Source organism: Bos indicus, chromosome 12 (assembly GCF_029378745.1).
Source record: "Bos indicus isolate NIAB-ARS_2022 breed Sahiwal x Tharparkar chromosome 12, NIAB-ARS_B.indTharparkar_mat_pri_1.0, whole genome shotgun sequence".
In the NCBI taxonomy this organism is placed as follows: domain Eukaryota; kingdom Metazoa; phylum Chordata; class Mammalia; order Artiodactyla; family Bovidae; genus Bos; species Bos indicus.
In genome coordinates, this window is record NC_091771.1 from 40,974,417 (window position 1) to 40,997,240 (window position 22,824).

At 36.5% G+C, this 22,824-nt stretch overlaps 1 pseudogene; it reads left to right on the forward strand.

Moving 5' to 3' along the window:
- The first annotated feature begins 17,477 nt into the window (after positions 1-17,477).
- Positions 17,478-17,579, forward strand: LOC139186293 (U2 spliceosomal RNA; annotated as a pseudogene).
- The last annotated feature ends 5,245 nt before the right edge of the window (positions 17,580-22,824 follow it).

Here is a 22,824-nt window from a genome sequence, read left to right on the forward strand (position 1 = left end):
CTCACTCCAGTATTGTTGCCTGGAGAATACCTGGGACAGAGGAGCCTGGTAGGCTACAGTCCATAAGGTGGCAAAGAGTCAGATGTGACAGAAAGACTTAGCACACACATATGCATGTCATGTACTGAGATATGTGCTGCTGCTGCTGCTGCTAAGTTGCTTTAGTTGTGTCTGACTCTGTGCAACCCCCATAGATGGCAGCCCACCAGGCTCCCCCGTCCCTGGGATTCTCCAGGCAAGAGAGATATGTGCTAGATCCTGGGAAAAAGGGAATAGCATAAAATAGTTCTCTGCCTTGCAGAAGATTCATTTTCATATATATAATATATAAATACTTGTATATGCATATATTAATATATTTTTATTGTCTTGAAAACTCTGTATATATATATATGTGTGTGTGTGTGTGTGTCTGTGTGTCTGTGTGTTTGAGTAGAAAGAAGACCTGTTAGTTAGAGGGCTATCTGCTTGCTGTGCTCTGTAGTAGGTTTGGGGGGACAAAAAGTGAGGGTGGAGACAGAGCTGAACAACCCTGTGTGACTATGGAGTGAATAATACAGGGAAAGTGAAGAAGGAAACTGGGAGCAGGGAAGCTGTGTTACCAGGAAGACAGGAAAGAATAAAGGGATCCATAATTTGGGTACCTACAGATCTTATTTGAGGAATAATATTTACAGAGGATGGAAGTTGTAAATTATTGGTATTTCACTTATTTTTTTGTTGGCAAATTATTATTTCTAAATATTAATTGAAGGGTAATTACTTTACAATATTGTGCCTGTTTTTGCCATTTATTCCACACTATATGTTTCTCATTATTTTGTTTAGACATGAAGTATTTCAGGCATACAAAACTTATAGCAAATGATATGATAGACACAAATGAAGCTACACCCAGCTTAAGTAATTTCATCTTTACAGTTAAAATTGAAACATGTTTTATGTCCTTCCCTCCCCAGAGGTAGCTACTGTTTCAATTTTTATTCATCATTTATTTGCGAGTTTATGGGTTATTTGAACAAATATGATACATCTTTTAGAGTACTTATTCTTTTTTATATTTTTAAGTAGTCTTTATCTTTTAGAGAAATTTTATAATTTTATCTTCACAGAAAAATTGAGTGGAAGGTACAGAGATTTCTGATAACCTCCCTGCCTTCACATATGCATAGCTTCCCCCATTATCAACATCCCCATCAGAGTGGTATTTCTGTTACAATAGATGAACCTGCACTGACACACCATTATTATCTGAAGTCTATAGTTTTTATGAGTTAGTTCTTTGGTGGTTTAACTTCTATGGGTTTGTACATATGTATAATGATTTGTGGGGCTTCCTGGTGACTCAGAGGTAAAGAACTCGCCAGCCAATGCAGGAGACATAAGAGAGGCAGGTTCAACCTCTGGGTCAGGAAGATCCCCTGGTGGAGGACACGGCAATCCACTCCAGTATTCTTGTCTGGAGAATCCCATAGAGGAGCCTGGCAGGCTACAAGTCATAGTGTCCTAAAGCATTGGACACGACTGAAGCAACTTAGCACACACATAGTGATAAGTATTCACCATTGATAGTATGGTACAGGGTAGATTCACTGTCCTAAAAATCTTCTATTCATCCCTCCTCTCTTTCCCCTAACTCCTGCTAACCACTGATCTTTTTACTGTCTCCATGGTTTTGCCTTTCTGGAATGTCATAGTTGAAATCAGACGATATGTAGTTTTTTATGATTTAAGATTTATTCATGTCCTTTTAGGTTTGATAGATCATTTCTTTGTAGCATTAAATACTATTCAATTGTCTGAATATACCACAGTTTATTTATCTATTCATGTAGTGAAGGGCAACTTAGTCCCTTCCAAATTACACAACTATGAATAAAGCTACTGTAAATATCCAGGTGCAGCTTTTCATCTGGACATAACTTTTCAGCTTTGTTCAATAGCATTGAACAAAACAGACAAAATTCTTTTTGCTCCATTCAGAATGTTAGGTGTATGTCATACATCATTTCTGGGTATGTTACAGAAAAACTGTAGGGAATAGCTATTCCACTGTGTTCTGGAAATCATTCCGTTGACTCTCCCTAAACCAAATACAGACACACAATTGTGGAAAAATACATTAGTAAGTTCAATATACTCATTCCTAATATGGTCACAGGCTCAGAATTTCCAAATTTCCACTTACATTTTTTTCTTTTGCTTTAAAATTTTACCAATAATTTGGGCCTCTTTTGGATTATTACTTTCAATAATGACTTGCATTACATTTTAAGATTATACTGACTCTTTGATATAAAATGTTGGCATATTGCTTAGCATGTTAGAAATGCTCTATAGATAATAATTACCTATTTCTTTTTCCTCTCCTATGAAATAGGCAGGGTATTTTTCTATATTATTCTGCCAAAATTAATAAAACTTGACTACAGAAGAGGCAAATGCATCATAAAATATTATACAATAAATTGTGCTGCCCTGTGGGTATTGATATTAATCTTAAGTTTCCTTTCCTTATTTGAAGTGGATGCCCAATCCATTTATTGTCATCAGGTGACCACCTGCCTTTAACTGTCTTGCTGTGTACTTTGTAGCCATATGTTCCTCCCTTGTTGGCCACTGTTAAATTTCTCTTCTCTTTTAGTAGTAACTCACAAAGAACCTCAAAGGATCAAGCAGGAATTAACACAGAGGCTGGTTATCAGTGTTTTTGAATTAATTAATAAATGTTAAGAGTTTTAGTATGTTAAGATGAACGTGAAATAGTGTACAAGCCCTGTGTCTTTCTCTTGTGAAGTAAAATGTTGACTCAAGAGTTATTGATTTGGAAATGTGAAGATGTAGAAACAAAGAATAGCTACTGCACTAGGGAATTGGTAACAATTTAAACCATAATTCTTCTATATTACAGAATAACCAAATTTCCAGCTCCCTGAAAGATACAGATAAAGGTCTGATACACATTCCTAAAGTTGTTTTTAGAGGAAACAGACCCCTCTCCATATGAAAACTGCTGACCCCCAAGAACATAGACCCTAGGTTAGTTGAAACCGGAAGGTTGATGATATGTGAAACTTCACCTTGATGCCAACCAATCCAAGAACTGTACATGAGCTGATCATCCCCCGCTCCTTGAAACTCCTTACTACACCTTCCAGACTGGGTCACATGATTAATGTGACTAATGTCACAGGGCATTAGTCCACTGTGATCCCCTTTGCCTGGCAAAGAAATTAAAGCTACTCTTTTAACTACTTCACCCAAAGCTGTGTCTCAATGTTTCTATTCAGCACTGGTGAACAGAGTTTCGGCAACAGGGGGTCTTGAGAAACGTGCTAGGACTGTCATTTTATATATGGCATGTCTCTTTTTTTGACCTTGCTTTTTCCTGTTAACTGTTGCAGGAATAGGTAACTACTTTTGGCTTCACTATGTTCAATCAAGATGACATACTTTACTTAGGTCTGGTTTCTTCCCATTCCCTCTGAAGAGAAGGACAGGATAAGAAGCCTTAAGATATTGTATTAGTCTACTTGGGCTTCCATAATAGAAGACTACAGACTTGATGGCTTAAACAATAGGCATTTCTTTCTCACTATTCTGTGATACCAAATCCAAGATCAAGATGCCAGGAGGGTTGGTTTCTGGTGAGATCTTTCTTCTGGGTTTGCAACGTGGCTGCTTTCTTACTATATTCTCACATGTACTTTTTTCTGTACTTGCAGGCAGATAGAGATTGCTGGTGGCTCTTCTGCTTCTTATACGGACATCTGTCGAATCAGATAAAGGCCTTACCCTTATATCACTTATTCTTAATGACCTCCTTGAAGTCTTCACCTCAAAATATACTCCCACTGACGGTTAGAGTTTCAATATACATATTTTTGGAGGATGGTGAATACAATTCATTTTATAACAGATATCTATTTTTAGAATACACTTAAATACAGTTCTTTTTTTTTTTTTTTTTTTGAAGCATTGTAGCATACTGTGCTAATAAATATATGGAATCATTGATCCCATCAGATCAGTCCCGTTCAGTCACACATTCGTGTCTAACTATTTACAACCTCATGGACTGCAGCATGCCAGGCTTCTCTGTCCATCACAAACTCCTGGAGCTTGCTCAAACTCATTTCAGTCAAGCCGGTGATGCCATCCAACCACCTCATCCTCTGTTGTCCCTTCTCCTCCTGCCTTCAATCTTTCCCTGCATCAGGGTCTTTTCCAATGAGTCAGTTTGTTGCATCAGGTGGCCAAAGTAATGGAATTTCAGCTTCAGCATCAGTCCTTCAAATGGATTTACAGGACTGATTTCATTTATGATTGACTGGCTTGATCTCCTTGAAATCTAAGGGACTATCAAGAGTCTTCTCCAACACCATAGTTCAAAAGCATCAATTCTTTGGTGCTCAGCTTTGTTTATAGTGCAATTCTCACATCCATATATGCACTACTGGAAAAACTGACCTTAGACTAGACAGACCTTTGTTGGTAAAGTAATGTCTCTGCTTTTTAATATGCTGACTAGATTGGTCATAACTTTTCTTCCAAGGAGCAAGTGTCTTTTAATTTCATGGCTTCAGTCACCATCTGCAGTGATTTGGAAGACTGAAAAATAGTCTCTCGTTTTCATTGTTTCCCCATCTATTTGCTACAAAGTGATGGTACTGGATGCTATGATCTTAATTTTTGAATGTTGAATTTTAAGCCAACGTTTTCACTCCCCTCCTTCACTTTCACCAAGAGATTCTTTAGTTCTTCAATTTCTACCATAAGGGTGGTGTCATCTGCATATCTGAGGTTATTGATATTTCTTCCAGCAATCTTGATTTCAGGTTGTGCTTCATCCAGTCTGGCATTTTGCATGATGTACTCTGCATATAAGTTACATAAGCAGGGTGACAATATACAGCTTTGATGTACTCCTTTCCCAATTTGGAACCAGTCTTTTCTTCCCTGTCCAGTTCTAACTGCTGTTTCTTGACCTGCACACAGATTTCTGAGGAGGAGGGTCAGGTGGTCTGGTGTTTCCAGGTCATTAAGAATTTTCCACAGTGTGTTATAACACACAGAGTCAAAAACTTTGACATATGCAATAAAGCAGAAGTAGACGTTTCTCTGGAAATCTTTTGTTTTTTTTTTGGATGATCCATCTCTGGTTCCTCTGCCTTTCTTAAATCCAGCTTGAGCATCTGGAAATTCATGGCTTATGTAGCGTTGAATCCTGGCTTGAAAATTTTGAGCATTACTTTACTATCATGTGAGATGAGTGCAATTGTGAGGTACTTTGAAAATTCTTAGGATTACCTGTCTTTGGAATTGAAATGAAAACTAACCTTTTCTAGTCTTGTGGGTCCTGCTGTATTTTCCTAATTTGCTAGCATATTGAGTGCAGCACTTTAACAGCATCATCTTTTAGGGTTTGAAATAGCTCAGCTGGAATTCCATCACCTCCATTAGCTTTTTTTTTTTTTTTTTTGTAGTAATGCTTCCTAAGGCCCACTTGACTTCACATTCCAGGATATCTGGCTCTAGGTGAGTGATCATAACATCGTAGTTATCTGGGTCATGAAGCTCTTTTTCATACAGTTCTGTGTATTCTTGCCACCTCTTCTTAACATCTTCTGCTTCTGTTAGGTCCATACCATTTCTATCCTTTATTGAGCCCATCTTTGCATGAAATGGCCCCTTGGTATCTCTAATTTTCTTAAAGTGATTGCTTGTCTTTCCTATTTTGTTTCCTCTATTTCTTTGCATTGCTCAATGAGGAAGGCTTTTTTAGCTCTCTTTCCTATTCTTGGAACTCTAAATTCAAATGGGTATATCTTTTCTTTTTTCTTTTGTCTTTAGTTTCTTCTTTTCTCAGCTATTTGTAAGACCTCCTCAGACAAATATTTTATCTTTTTGCATTTCTTTTTCTTGGTGATGGTTTTGATCACTGACTTCTGCACAACATCAAGAACCTTGGTCCATAGTTCTTCAGGCACCCAGTCTATCAGATCTATTCTCTTGAATCTATTTGTCACTTCCACTGTATAATTCTAAGGGGGTTGATTTAGGTCATACCTGAATGATCTATTGGTTTTCCCTACTATCTTTGATTTCACTCTGAATTTGGCAATAAAGAGTTCATGATCTGAGCAACAGTCAGGTCCTGGTCTTGTTTTTGCTGACTGTATTGAGCTTCTCCATCTTTGGCTGCAAAGAATATAATCAGTCTGATTTAGTTATTGACCATCTTTTGATGTCCATGTGTAGAGTCTTCTCTTACGTTGTTGGAACAGGATGTTTTCTCTTACCAGTGCATTCTCCTGGCAAAACTCTGTTAGCCTTTGCCATTCTTCATTCTGTACTCCAAGGCCAAATTTTCCTGTTACGCCAGGTATTTCTTGACTTCTTATTTTTCCATTCCAGTCCCTTATGATGAAAAGGAAATCTTTTTTGAGTGTTAGTTCTAGAAGTGTTTGCAGGTCTTCATCGAACCATTCAACTTTTGCTTCTTCAGCATTATTGGTTAGGGCATAGACTTGGATTACTGTGATATTGATTCATTGCCTTGGAAATGAACAAAGATCATTCTGTCATTTTTGAGATTGCATCCAGGTACTGTTTTTTGACTCTTCTGTTGACTATGAGGGCTACTTCATTTCTTCTGAGGGATTCTTGCCCACAGTAGTAGATATAATGGTAATCTGAGTTAAATTCATCCATTCCACTACATTTTAGCTCACTGATTCCTAAAATGTCTATGTTCAGTCTTGCAATCTCCTCTTGACCACTTTCAATTTACTTTGATTCATAAACCTAACATTCCAGGTTTCCATACAATATTGTTCTTTACAGAATAAGACTTTACTTCCATCACCAGTCACATCCACAACTGGGTGTTGTTTTTGCCTTGGCTCCTTGTCTTCATTCTTTCTGGAGTTATTTCTTCACTTTTATCCAGTAGCATATTGGCCACCTATGGAGCTGGGGAGTTCATCTTTCAGCTTCATATCTTTATGTCTTTTCATATTGTTCATGGGGTCTCAAGGCAAGAATACTGAAGGGGTTTGCCATTGCCTTCTCCAGTGCACTGAGTTTAGTCTGAACTTTCCACCGTGACCTGTCCATCTCATGTGGCCCTACATGGCATGGCTCATAGTTTCTTTGAATCAGACAAGACTATCACTGATGTGATCCAGTATGATTAGTTTTCTGTTATTGTGCTTTTCATCCTGTCTGCCCTCTGAGGGGTAAGGATAAGAGGCTTATGGAAGTTTTCTCACGGGAGAGACTGATTGTGTTGGAAAATGGATCTTTTTCTTATGGGCCAGGACATGCTCAGTATTTCTTTAATCCAATTTTATGTTGATAGATGGGGCTGTGTTCCCTCCCTGCTGTTTGACCTGAGACCAAATTATGGTAGGGGTTATGAAGATAATGGTGACCATCTTCAAAGTGTCCTGTGCAAGTACTGCCATACTTAGTGCCTCTGACCATAAAGCAGGGAACTGCATTCCCACAGCTCTGCCAGAGACTCCTGGACACTCACAGGAAAGTCTCTTGTGGGGTCACTGCTCCTTTCTCCTGGGTCCTGGTTTCACACAAGGTTTTGTTTGTGCTCTCCAAGAGTCTGTTTCCCCAGTTATGTGTAAGTTCTATAATCAAATCCCACTGGCTTCCAAAATCAAATTTTCTAGGGGTTCTCAGTCCCTTTGCCAGGTCCCCAGGTTGGGAAATCTTTTGTGCATCCTAGAACTTTCTTAACAGTGCAAGAATTTATTTGGTATAATTGTTCTGCAGTTTGTGGGTTCTGCTCAGCAGCTCTATGGTGGGGTTGATGGTGACCTCCTCCAAGAGGGCCTATTCCATAAGCTGTGTGACCTAGGTAGCTGCACCCAGAGCCCCTGCCTCTGCTGCTGGCTTCTGCTGACCCATACCTCTGCACGAGACACTCAAACACTCAAAGGCAGGTCTTCTCAGTCTCTGTGGGGTCTCTGGGTTCTGATACATACAAAGTTTTGTTTGAGCCCTTTGAGTGTCTCTGGCAGGTATGGAGTTTTGTTCTAAATGTGATTTTCCCCCGCATACAGTCTTGCTGGGGCTTCTCCTGTTCCCTTGGATGTGGGGTATCATTTTTTGGTGGGATCCAACATTCTCCTGTCAATGGTTGTTCAGCAGTGAGTTGTCATTTTGGAGTTCTCACAGGAGAAGATGAGAATATGTCCTTCTACTCCGCCACCTTTTGTGTGATAAGATGGCAGATTTTCCTGACCCAGGTATATGAAACCAGGGTCTCCTGCATTGCAGGCAGATTCTTTACCAACTGAGATATCATGTAAGCCCATTGATCACATAATTACAAAACAGTTTCTATATTTTAATGTTAGAGTCTGTTCACTTGATCAAGTTTTATTTCTAAGTGTTTGCTTCCCCCCCCATTATAATGAAAATACAAATTATTTAATATCTTGGAGCAATGGTTCTCAACAGGCATTATTAAAGTCACCTGGGTTTATTACTCACAGCCTGAGTGTCAACACCTACCACTTGAAAGTCTAATTCAATCAATTTGAAATGAGGCTCAAAGAATTTAGTGTTTAAAGTCTCACAGATCAGATCAGATCAGTCGCTCAGTCGTGTCGGACTCTTTGCGACCGCATGAATCGCAGCACGCCAGGCCTCCCTGTCCATCACCAACTCCCGGAGGTCACCCAGACTCACGTCCATCGAGTCAGTGATGCCATCCAGCCATCCCATCCTCTGTCGTCCCCTTCTCCTCCTGCCCCCAATCCCTCTCAGCATCAGAGTCTTTTCCAATAAGTCAACACTTCGCATGAGGTGGCCAAAGTACTGGAGTTTCAGCTTTAGCATCATTCCTTCCAGAGAAATCCCAGGGCTGATCTCCTTCAAAATGGACTGGTTGGATCTCCTTGCAGTCCAAGGGACTCTCAAGAGTCTTCTCCAACACCACACTTCAAAAGCATCAATTCTTCAGCGCTCAGCCTTCTTCACAGTCCAACTCTCACATCCATACATGACCACAGGAAAAACCGTAGCCTTGACTAGACGAACCTTTGTTGGCAAAGTAATGTCTCTGCTTTTGAATATGCTATCTAGGTTGGTCATAACTTTCCTTCCAAGGAGGAAGCGTCTTTTAATTTCATGGCTGCAGTCACCATCTGCAGTGATTTTGGAGCCCAGAAAAATAAAGTCTGACACTTTCCACTGTTTCCCCATCTACTTCCCATGAAGTGGTGGGACCGGATGCCATGATCTTCGTTTTCTGAATGTTGAGCTTTAAGCCAACTTTTTCACTCTCCTCTTTCACTTTCATCAAGAGGCTTTTTAGTTCCTCTTCACTTTCTGCCATCAGGGTGGTGTCATCTGCATATCTGAGGTTATTGATATTTCTCCCAGCAATCTTGATTCCAGCTTGTGTTTCTTCCAGTCCAGCGTTTCTCATGATGTACTCTGCATATAGGTTAAATAAACAGGGTGACAATATACAGCCTTGACGAACTCCTTTTCCTATTTGGAACCAGTCTGTTGTTCCATGTCGAGTTCTAACTGTTGCTTCCTGACCTGCATAAGGTTTGTCAAGAGGCAGATCAGGTGGTCTGGTATTCCCATGTGTTTCAGAATTTTCCACAGTTTATTGTGATCCACACAGTCAAAGGCTTTGGCATTGTCAGTAAAGCAGAAATAGATGTTTTTCTGGAACTCTCTTGCTTTTTTGATGATCCAGTGGATGTTTGCAATTCGGACTCTGGTTCCTCTGCCTTTTCTAAAACCAGCTTGAACATCAGGAAGTTCACGGATCTGGAGATTTAGAGAAACTATTTAGATAATTTTTATATTCCAGTCTATTGAGGACCAATACCTATACTACAGGTGATACCTTTTTACAGGCACACTAGGTGGATGTTCCTTTTTCAGAGTATGTTACTCATGTAACATTTTTGTCCTATTAATAGCACAGAACATGGCATATAGCAGGTTATCAAAATTTATTTTTGGATTGAATTGTCAGATGAATTAATAAATGGAAAAGTATTGAAAATATGGGAGGGACACAAATGTATTTCTAAAATATGGCATGATAAAAAAGTTCTATTATTCAAAATTTTTGGTAGAAATTTTGAAAGAGGAAAATAAAAATATAAGGACATCTGTCATTGAAAGGGGAAAAAATCAAATAAGTGCTTCAGAAAACTTGAATTGAAAATTGGAATGATAACTTAATAGAACAAGAAGGTGACTCTGTCTGGTGCAGATACTTTATTGTCCTTCAGCATGAGTCACAAACTGCTGCTTTTATTTATAACTGCAATGTCCTGCAGTAATGTAAATCCTGATGATAAAATAGAGCGTGGGTACACCCAGCAGGGTTAGCTCTCCTTTTCCACACATTTTCTGTAGTAAGACCGGGAGACTTGCAGAGGCTGACTGCTCATAGAGCTGACTGTTGACAGGGCAAAGCACAGTATTTCTCTTTACCTTCCAAATGCTGCCATTGCTGACATCACTAGCATTCATTTTTATTGCAGAAAAGGAAGGAAAGAACATTTGTGATGAGCAACTTAACTCTGCAAGGAAAAAAAAAAAAAAAGAAAGAAACTCAACAACTTTTGAATCCTGTACAGACTAAGAAATAAAAGGGAGGAAACCTTATCATCTCTATGATAAATAATTGCCACAGAAAGGAAAGTAGTTTCTCAAAAAGGCCTACATATTGATATTGATAATTTTAGAGCAGAATTGGTTCTGTAAAGAGGTTTTCTGCTAGACTAAATTATACTTTCATACTTAAAAGTCACAGTAGGGAAACCAAGTACCAGACATTACAAAACTTTTTTTTTTTTTAATTTAAGGATTTGTATCTGTCTTTAATGAGGAACAAATGATCCCTTGGATCTAAAATAGGTAAACAAATAAGTCTGGCTTTCTCAGGAGATTAGTAATAGGACACAAAGACGCTAACTTCTAGGTCACAAACCAAACCACTGGTGATTAAACATTAAAATATCCAATAACTTTTTCAATGGCCTAAGTGAAACACTTTGGGCACCTGATACAGAGAACTGACTCATTGAAAAAGACCCTGGTGCTGGGAAAGATTGAGGCAGGAGGAGAAGGGGATGATATGGTATAAGATGTTTGGATGGCAGCACCAACTCCATGGACATGAGTTTGAGCAAGCTCTGGGAGTTGGTGATGGACAGGGAAGGCTGGCGCACTGCAGTCCATGGAGTCACAGAGAGTAGGACAGGACTGAGCAACTGAACTGAAGTGAAAGTAGCTGATAGTCCTGGTTCAATCTCCAAACATAGATGACACATAAATATAAAGCATAGATCAGTTAGTGATTCTTGTCTTAGCTTTAGCCACAAATTAAAGGAAATTATTCAATCTAAAATGCAATTGGAAAACTATTCTTAACAGGGATCTCAGGGCCAGGACTTTCAGATCTGAAAATCAGTTCAATTCAGTTCAGTCACTCAGTTATGTCCGACTATTTTTGACCCCATGGACAGATGACAGGCCTCCCTGTCCATCACCAAATCCCAGAGTTTACTCAAACTCATCTCCATCGAGTTCGTAATGCAATCCAACCATCTCATCCTTTGTCATCCCCTTTTCCTCCTTCTCTCAATATTTCCCAGCATCAGGGTCTTTTCAAATGAGTTAGTTCTTCACATCGGGTGGCCAAAGTATTGGAGTTTTAACTTCAGCATTAGTCCTTCCAATGAATATTCAGGACTGATTTCCTTTACAGTGGACTGGTTGGATCTCCTTGCTGTCCAGGGGAATCTCAAGAGTCTTCTCCGACACCACAGTTCAAAAGCATCAATCCTTTGGCTCTCAGCTTTTTTTATAGTTCAACTCTCACATCCATATATGATCAATGGAAAAAAAAAAAAAAAAAAAAACAGCTTTGACTAGATAGGCATTTGTTGGCAAAGTAATGTCTCTGCTTTTTAATATGCTATCTAGGTTTGTCATACCTTTACTTCCAAGGAGCAAGCATCTTTTACTTTCATGGCTGCAGGCACCATCTGCAGTATTTTGAGCCCCCCAAAATAAAGTTTCTCACTGTTTGCATTGTTTCCCATTTACCAAAAGTGATGGGAACAGATGCCATGATCTTAGTTTTTTGAATGTTAAGTATTAAGCAAACTTTTTTACTCTCCTCTTTCAGTTTCATCGAGAGGCTCTTCAGTTCTTATTCACTTTCTGCCATAAGTAGTGTCATCTGTTTATCTGAAGTGATTGATATTTCTCCCAGAAATCTTAATTCCAGCTTGTGCTTCCTCCAGCCCAGCGTTTCTCATGATGTACTTGCATATAAGTTAGATAAGCAGGGTGACAATATACAGCCTTGACATACTCCCTTTCCTATTTGGATCCAGTCTGTTGTTCCATGTTCATTCTAACTGTTGCTTCCTGACCTGCACACAAATTTTTCAAGAGGCAGGTCAGGTGGTCTGGTATTACCATCTCTTGAAGAATTTTCCAATTTGTTGTGATCCACACAGTCAGGAGCTTTGGTATATTCAATAAAGCTGATTTTTTTTTTTTTTTTTTGAACTCACTTGCTTTTTCAATGATCCAGCAGATGTTGGCAATTTGATCTCTAGTTCCTCTGCCTTTTCTAAATCCAGCTTGAACATCTGGAAGTTCAGGGTTCATGTACTGTTGAAGCCTTGCTTGGATAATTTTAGGCATTATTTACTAGCGTGCCACATGAGAGCAATTGTGCGGTAATTGGAGCATGCTTTGGCAGTTCTTTTCTTAGAGATTGCAATTAAAATGAACTTTTCCAGTCCTGTGGCCTCTGCTAAGTTTTCCAAATTTGCTGACATACTGAGTGCAGCACTTTCACAGCATCATCTTTCAGGATTTGGAATAGCTCAACTGGATTTCCATCACCTCCACTAGCTTTGTTCATAGTGATGCTTCCTAAGGCCCACTTTACTTCACATTCCAAGATATCTGGCTCTAGGTGAGTGATCACCATTGTGATTATCTGAGTTGTGAAGCTCTTTTTTGTACAGTTCTTCTGTGTATTCTTGCCACCTCTTCTTAATATCTTCTGCTCTGTTAGGTCCATACCATTTCTGTCCTTTATTGTGTCTGTCTTTGCATGAAATATTCCCTTGATATCTCTAATTTTCTTGAAGAGATCTCTAGTCTTTCCCATTCTATTGTTTTCCTCTATTTCTTTGCATTGATCACTGAGGAAGGCTTTCTTAGCTCTCCTTCCTATTCTTTGGAACTCTGCATTCAAATTGGATTATCTTTCTTTTTCCCTCTACCTTTCACTTCTCTTATTTTTTTTTTCAGCTATTTAGAAGGCCTCCTCAGACAAACATTTACCTTTTTGCATTTATTTTATTTTATTTATTTTGGGGTGAAAGTTTTGATCTCAGCCTCCTGTACAATATCAAGAACTTTAGTCCATAGTTCTTCAGGCACTCTGTCTATCAAATCTAATCTCTTGAATCTATTTGTCACTTCCACTGTATAATTCTAAGAGGGTTGATTTAGGTCATACCTTAATGGTCTATTGGTTTTCCCTACTATCTTCAATTTCATTCTGAATTTGGCAATAAAGAGTTCATGGTCTGAGCAACAGTCAGGTTCTGGTCTTGTTTTTGCTGACTGTATTGAGCTTCTCCATCTTTGGCTTCAAAGAATATAATCAATCTGATTTAGTTATTGACCATCTGTTGATGTCCATGTGTAGAGTCTTTTCCTGCATTGTTGGAAGAAGGTGTTTACTATGAGCAGTGTGTTCTTTCAACAAAACTCTGTTAGCCTTTGCCATGCTTCATTCTATACTCCAGGGACAAATTTGCCTGTTACTCCAGGTTTTTCTTGACTTTCTACTTTTGCATTCCAGTCCTCTATAATGAAAAGGGCATCTTTTTTGGGTGTTTGTTTTATAAGATCTTGTAGGTCTTCATAAAACCGTTCAACTTCACCTTCTTAAGCATTACTGGTTGGGGCATAGACTTGGATTACTGTGATATTGATTCATTTGCCTTGGAGACAAACAGAGATCATTTTGTCGTTTTTGAGATTGCATCCAAGTAATGCATTTCAGACTCCTTTGTTGACTATGAGGGCTACTCCATTTCTTCTAAGGGAATTCTTGCCCACAGTAGTAGATATAATGGTCATCTGAGTTAAATTCACCCATTCCAGTCTATTTTTGTTCACTGATTCCTACAATGTCAGTGTTCACTCTTGCCATCTCCTGTTTGACCACTTCCAATTTGCCTTGATTCATGGACCTAATATTTCAGGTTCCTATGCAATATTGTTCTTTATGTCATTGGACTTTACTTCCATCAACAGTCACATCCACAACTGGGTGTTGTTTTTGCTTTGGCTCTGTCTCTTTATTCTTTCTGCAGTTGTATCTCCACTGATCTCCAGTAGCATATTGGGCACCTACTGACCTGAAGAGCTCATCTTTCAGTGTTCTATCTTTTTGCCTTTTCATACTGTTCATGGGGTTCTCAAGGCAAGAATACTTAAGTGGTTTGCCATTCCCTTCTGCAGTGGAGACTAGAACTCTCCACCATGACCCATCCATCTTGGGTGGCCCTACATGGCATGGCTTATAGTTTCATTGAGTTGGACAAGGCCATGGTCCATGTGATCAGATTGGTTAATTTTCTGTGACTGTAGTTTGCAGTCTGTCTGCCCTTTGGTGGACAATGATAAGAGGCTTATGGAAGATCTGATAATAAATCTCCTTAATAAATAAAATTTTAAACTTTTTTTCTAAATCTGTTTTTTGTCACATTCAGTTTTTGATCACCTCAGAAACCTTTTCATAAGACTTTGTATAAATTTTCTGAGTACAGTGTTCTTCTTGGAGGAAAATTAATAATAGACTTAGAGCAGAAGTGTATCATTATAATATAACTTTTCACCAATCATACAACAGGATGCTACATAGGAAGAAACAGTTCCTTCATTCTGAGGGCCCATTTTTTTCTAAAATATTTTAAATATATCTGCTCAATCACTTCGTGTCCAACTCTTGCAACTTTATGGACTGTAACCATCTGAGGCTCCTCCTTCCATAGAATTCTGCAGGCAAGAATACTGGAGTGGGGTTGCAATGCCTTCCTCCTAGGGATCTTCCAGACCCAAAGAATTAACCCGCACCTCCTGCATATCCTGCATTGCAGGCAGATTCTTTACCCACTGAGCCACCAGGAAAGCCCCTAAATATATTTAATGGATATCAAATAATTTTCACTATCTACTTATTTACTTTTTTACTTATTTATTCTACTTGTTTGCTTACTGAAGATGACAATTCAAATTCCTGCCATATTAAAAAAATGCAAAATTTTTGTGCAGTAAATGATCCTGAAAATATTTAATCTTATTAATTCAGAAATGCTATTTAGCACAATCATTCAATTGGATAAAACAATTATTAAAATTTTTATGATAAAATCAATATTTTTATTTATACTTATGAATTTATTCTCTCCAAATTTTTTTCTTCTGCATCTGCAGAAGATAAACACAGTTGGCATTAGCCACATGTTGTTATGAAGTTAAAAGGTCAGTTCCACAGTCTCACTCCCCACATGTCAAGTATGCAAAGCCACACGTGGCCACCAGGAGCTACCAAATTGGATGGAGAAAAAACAGGATTTCTAACATTGCAATAAATTCTATTAGCACAGCTTAGATTATACAACATTGATTCATGTGACATATATGTCATAGGTAATTTATATGGTTACATTGGTTCATATACTGAACCTTCTTATTACTCTTGCAGAATGTGTATTTGCCTCAATACACTTCCCTTTAGCTCAGCTGGTAAGGAATCTGCCTGCAGTGTGGGAGACCTCAGTTCGATTCCTGAGTCAGGAAGAACTCTGGCAAAGGGAGAGACTACCCACTCCAGTATTTTTGGGCTACCCTGGTGGCTCAGCTGGTAAACAGCCTACCTGCAATATGAGAGACCTGGGTTTGGAAGATTCCCCTGGAGAAGGGAAAGTCTACCCACTCCAGTATTACGGCCTGGAGAATTCCATGGACTCTATAGTTCATAGAGTCGCAAAGAGTTGGACACGACTAAATGACTTTAAGTTTGCTTTCAATACATTAAAAAATACTTTGTTTAGTATGTTTTTTAATCTAAATTATTTCTCTTCATCTTTTGTGAAACTATAAAGTGTGAACCAGGAAGGTATAACTGTACATATATTGCATGTATTATAACAACGGAGAAAGTCAGATGAAATAGATGGAGGGAGAGATAGATGGAAAGACAAATTAGCATGATGAGAAAAGAGAGAACATGAGAAGTAGCAAAAAGTTCTATTATTATTCCATTAATCTGTTTAAGCTTTCCTGTCACTGGGACAGCTGTACATTGACAGAATAAATTATTCATTTTGCTGTTAAATAAATAAATACATGTATTATTGCTTCCTTTATGATCTTTTATTTTCAGTTAGATATAATGGCCAATAAGAAAACCTGTAGAAGAGTATAAGCATTCTTTTTAAATAATAAGAACAAAACAATACACCTGGCATCATCATCATATTTATCAATATATAGTACATACTGATCAAAGAAATTATTGCACCCATTTGTTTTTTCCAGGAAGATTCACTGGGTAACATCAATAGCCATAGGTCAGCTACCATAATTTTTATTTTATTTTATTTTATTTTTTGTTGTTATGCATTTTGCATCTTCAAATTTTTATTTTTTTATTTTTTTAAATTTTATTTTATTTTTAAACTTTACAATATTGTATTAGTTTTGCCATTCATCTAAAACATTTAGGAAGCAGATTCATTTTTTCTTTATTTTTTTTTTCTCTTAAAAAAGTACCCAGTGAATAATGAGTGACTGCAGTGCAGTGGTTAAGTACATAACTCTGGTACAATACAGTCATATATTGAATTCACACAATTCCCTTAGCTTCTCTAGCTTATTTCTTTTCTTTTCTTTTTTCTCTAGAATGTTAATAGTACCATCACTGGGTCACTCTGAAGATTAATATATAACAAAATGTATTTCATTTACCAGCCTGCTTTTAGAATGAAGCTGAATAAAAAGTATATACTTCTTTCGCTGCCATCTTTCTAAATTCCATATATATGCGTTAGTATACTGTATTGGTGTTTTTCTTTCTGGCTTACTTCACTCTGTATAATATGGCGGATTCATTTCGATATTTGGCAGAACTAATACAACATTGTAAAGTTTAAAAATAAAATTTAAAAAAGTATATACTTCTGTTTCTCTGGGAAAATATTTTCTTTACTGTGAAATTTTCATGTACCTATCAACTAAAAACCTTTATAAGAAAAAAGATCTTTCTGTGGATTCAATGCTCATTGTGACATTAAAAATTTTATATCATGTAAAATAGAATGCAAGAAAATAGATTGTAAAATCTACACATATTTAGTAGTTAGAAATCTGTCTTCATCGCTTCTCGGCCTTTTGGCTAAGATCAAGTGTAGAAATCTGTCTTCTAGTAAAGTAAACTTAAAGTGAGTTAGCCTAAAATATATTAAAGGACACTCACTCAAATAATCAAAGGAAGGGTTATGTCAAACTATGTCAAACTTTGGGAATGTAAGCACCTGGAAGCCCTAGGAAATCCAGCAAATTTACTCCAGAACATTGAACTTAACACTCTCCCCCTTTGCCTCTTTCTTTTTTGGCATCATTTTCCCTAAAGTTGATTATATTTCTCCTGGCACCACCAACCACTAGGGATCCAAACCCTCACAGGAGAGCTCATGAAAGGAAATAATGGGGAAATCTTTCATACTGGTGCTCATAAAGATTTCATACAGAAATCTCTCATATTAATGCCTGTCCATGTTGTGAGTGACCCAATCAATAAACACAGTTTTATAGTTTTGGTTAGGAGCCTATTTATTCAACAGTCACTTTGTCATAGGGAAAAGGGTAATATCTGCTTACCTTCAGACTTTTATGGTAGGCGTAGAGAGGCTGAGAAATGAAGAGGGCATTGCATCCAAAAGGGAAGAATTCTAACAATTAGAACAATAACTCATTTCTGCAGTTAGAATCACTCTCCTCATTATATCAAAATATTAGCTTTATTAGGTGGTACATTTTGATCAATGGAGCAATCATTAATATGGTAAACTGCTTGTCTGAATCAAGAGGAATGAATAAATGGTGAATATGAATCCTCTTCAATTAATATGAAAATTAGTAAGCCTTTTTTAAATATACTTTTAACAGCAGGTTTGAACTGCAGAGGCTTTTTGTTATGTAAGTTTTTCTGTTTTAAAATAAATTTCTTTAAAACACAGAATATTGAAATTTCAAAAAATTGGGAAATATTTTAAGCATAAGATATGCCATTCTTAACAATGAAATTGTGCTCAGTGGCAAAGAATCCACCTGTCAATGCAGGCGACATGAGTTTGAATCATACAAGAATCTTTTGGTTTTGTATTTCCAAAACACTGACGCTACCTCTATAATATATATTCCTAAGCTACATAATGTTTCAACAGATTTTAGCCATATATCTGCCTTAAATATTACTTGATTGTTTTTCATGTCTTTTATTTATCTTTAGTGATTTCTAATTTGATTATAATGTACTTAAGTATATATTTTTCTTTGTGAAGAGGTCACTGATTTTTCCTAAATGTGAAGGTTGTGTCTTTCATCAGCTCTAAAATTTTCTCAGATTAAATTTCTTCCAATATTTTCTTCATCCCATTACTTTACATTTAAATGTGTATTATCTTTTCTCACTCTACACTCCAATTGTTTTAATTTTTGCATTTTACATTTTTGACTTTTTATATTGAGTTTTCTGTATTTTCTTCAGATGGTTCATCCAGCCAATCCATTCTTTGTTTAACTGTGCCTATTCTGCTATTTAAGTCATATAGAATTTTTAATTTGAGTTGTTTTATTTTTGAAAATCTCTGATAGTTGGCTTTTAGTGAACTTTTCCCTCCCAAATCTGCTTATGTGTATTTATAATCTCCCTTTCTTAGAAACATTTTCAACTTACACTCTAATAATTTAAAATTTTTATGCATTATTTCATAGTTATATTCATTTAATACTGCTGCTGTGACAAATTATCACTATAATTTGTTTCAATTTATACAATAGTTATTTTAGTGGACTAAAACTTGATGGATTGAAGCAAACACAAGTTTATTCACTTAAACGTGTGGAGGTTAGAAATCTTAAATGGGTCGTAAGGGGTTAAAATCAAGATTTGGGGCAGGTCTGGTTCCTTCTGGTGGCTCCAGAAGAAAATCTATTCCTTGACTTTTCTAGCTTCAAAAGTCTACTAGGACTTCTTGAGTTTTCTGGCTTATAGCTGCACTACTTCAATCTCTGCTTCTGTTATCACATCACTTTCTCCCTGACTTTAACTCTACTTGAAAGGACCCTTCTGATTACAGAATAATTCAGCATAATGCCTTCTTTAAAAAATGTTCAACTTAATCACATCTGTTAGGCCCCTTCTGCCATGTAAGATAATATACTCACAGGTTCCAAGGATTCAAGTGTCATAGTTTTGGGGGGCTATTTATTATTCAGTTTGCCACATACTCAGAAATTGTAATATAATCTTTATGTACCTAATATTTTTATTTTTTCTCTGATGAATACTATCCATATAATTTTATAATATTGAATGATTTTTAATTGGAGCTCATAACTTTTTATAACTCTATGGTATTTCCATGAGGCCTGATTTTAGTGTCAGTTCCCTCAGAAGTTAAGTTTTTTGTTATTTTCCTCTTTTGTTTCTTCCTTAGACCTGGAAGAAATACAAATCCACTCCACTTCAAATTAATTATTCTTTTGTATTTTTTGGAACCAGACAAATAGTACAAATTCAATTCCTATACCTACCTTGTTGCCATAAATTCTCATGGGAAACTATTTCTATTTTATTTAGAAAAAGAGCCTTAAATATGAGAGAGAAATTTCCCTTGCTTTCTGACTGGCTTCAAATTCATTTTTTAGTAAACTGTATTTTCTAATAGTATAGGTCTTTTCTCTACTCCTAACTTTGCATGTGGCAAATTCCCATGATTCCTCACCCTGCACAGGTGCAGGCTCACAGAATCCTGACATGTTCTCTTCCTTCAGGGGAACACACATTCAGGACATACAACAGCTTCAGCAACTGCTCCGTTTCCTAATTTTGTCTTCCTTGAGAAATTCTTCCCTAACAAGTTCCATTTCTCTAAGACTTATACAATCACTCTTTTAAAAAAGCATGATTTGCATTTTATGTAGCAGTTTTAGATATTTAATAGCCAATTGGTTTGTACTGAAGGAAACATAAGGAAGTCTCAATTTGTGTAAATATTGATTTATTTAGTTCATTAACAAGTGGATTTCATCTTGAAAATGGTAATTTAATTCTACTTGAGAGATATTTCAAGTAAATAGAGCTTGCAAAATAGGTTTTAGAAATTTACTTTCATGTTCTGAGTTTATGACAGTAATTATTGCTTATTGAGAATTTGCCAATAATTATTTGATAATTATCCTTTTGGACATACTATAGCACAGGTTTTCAGAATAGAGTATTCTCTTTGTATTTTGAGGTTAAAGAGAGTTCATATAAGCATTTTTTTAAAAACACATTTAAGATAGCAATAATCTATCATGAAATGGTATGGATAAAGAAAATAATTTATATAGCCCTTTCTCAAACCTAAATACTAATCTCTAGCAGAGATTTTATAAAGTGAAACAATCCACATAAGCCAATACTTATCCAGATGTTCTGATCAGACCTCACTAAAACAAAAATGTTCAAAGCTAAAAAAATTATTCTGTCAGTAAGTGAACTATAAAGGAATCATATCTTAAAATATGAGCAAATTCCCATATTAATTGGTAAAAATGTAATTGTAAATATATGTGTAGTAATAATTACAAATGGTCTATTTCCTGTGTACTTGGAAACATATTCTGGGTAATTTAGATAAAAATTGATTTATTATATTTTCATTCATACCCCCTATGGCCAATGATTACTTAGTACTGTTTTCAATATGGGGTTTCTACTGCAATCCATAGGTCTTGTTCTATTCTTGTTACTGAAATCAAAGCAAGTAGAATTTTGGTCCTTTATACATCCATAAACTAAGAAAGAATTGATATGAATTATGTCTGTGACAAAAGAACATGGCTCTTACTGATTATCAAATGATACACTGTATTGGGAATTTCTCTATAAAAATTTCAATAATCATAGCTTAAATAAAAGCCACAGAGAGACTATTTTTGATCATGGATCTGGAAAATGTATTTTTCTGTTATTCATTTTAGCAAAAGACTATTAATTATTTTGTTGTTTCAATGAACTCTGTACTTGTTCATAAAATATCTGTCTTCTAGTTTGAGCAAAGATTTTTTCACGATCTGTAACCTAGGAAGTCTGTAAAGATTTGGGTTGAAGAGCATGGCAACACTTCTTTTCTAGATCTTAAACTATAATTTCAAGGATATAACTTAAAGTAAGCTAACCTTATGAACAATTCTTCTGAGGTAGCATTTATTATTTTTTCTTCATTTTGTTTTATACATATAATAATGAAGGTATCATTCTTATAGTTATTTTTTTCTAGGAATGATGTTATTTTTGTTACATATAGTATAACCTAGCTGATCTAACCTTACATGTAGTAAACAGTTTATATATATTATTGTTAACATATAATTTTCACTCATACTATAACGTATACATTTGTTGTTTATTAGTCCCTAAGTTGTGTCAGGCTCTTTTGTGACCCCATGGACTGTAACCCACCAGGCTCCTCTCTCAGTGGGATTTCCCAGGCAAGAAAACTGGAGTGGGTTGCCTTTTCCTTCTGCAGGGGAACTTCCCGATCCAGGGATTGAACCTGCATCTTCTGCATTGCATGTGGATTCTTTACCATTGAGCCACCAGGGAAGCCCTTTACTTACACTAACATATACCTTATACACCATACTATTTTGAGGCCTTATATATGTGTATATGTAAGTCTGTTTATATGTCTTTATAATAGAGCCCATCTATCACTTAATTTTCTAAGCTTCATGTTCACAAGCTAAGCAAAATAAGCCTGTCTTACACATTATTGACCAGAATAAAATGTTACAGTGAAGTCATGTGTGTATGTGCATGTATACATATATACGGATGTGTGTTTGTATATGTGTGTGTGGTTTTGTGCAGACATATAGATACTCACATAGGTGCATACGGTATATGATTGTGCCAATCAGGATCAGATAAGGAAATTTTAATTTACAACACTAAAAAATCAAAGTAATCTCTTACTTTTTAACCTGTCTAGTGTTATAAATTAGGCTTTCACATTTTCAATACTCTATTTTTTTTTTCAGTTGACTACGGATCTCTAATGTCTGTAGTATTTGCCTTAATAGCCACAAATTTACAATATAAACCAAAGTCAAAGGGTAAAGAAATTTTTCTATGGCTTATCCAGCTCTGGAAATACCGTACAAACTTGCAGAACAGCTATTTTAGTGTGTGTTTCACAGATTCTGCTTCATTGCTCGTTTGTAAAAACAAACATTTGCCACGAAGACATAGCTGCCAATTTAGCCTAAATAAGACAAATGAGATAATGAGACCAGTGGCAGATTCAAGTTGACAAATCCTGCAGAATGTCCAGCTCCAAGTAAAAAGCTTTTCTTTCCTGCCAAAAGGTCTATATGCTAATACTAACTAATTTGCCAACCTTGGCCCTACATTGTTTGACAATAGCCGAGCATCCCAATTTGTTACAG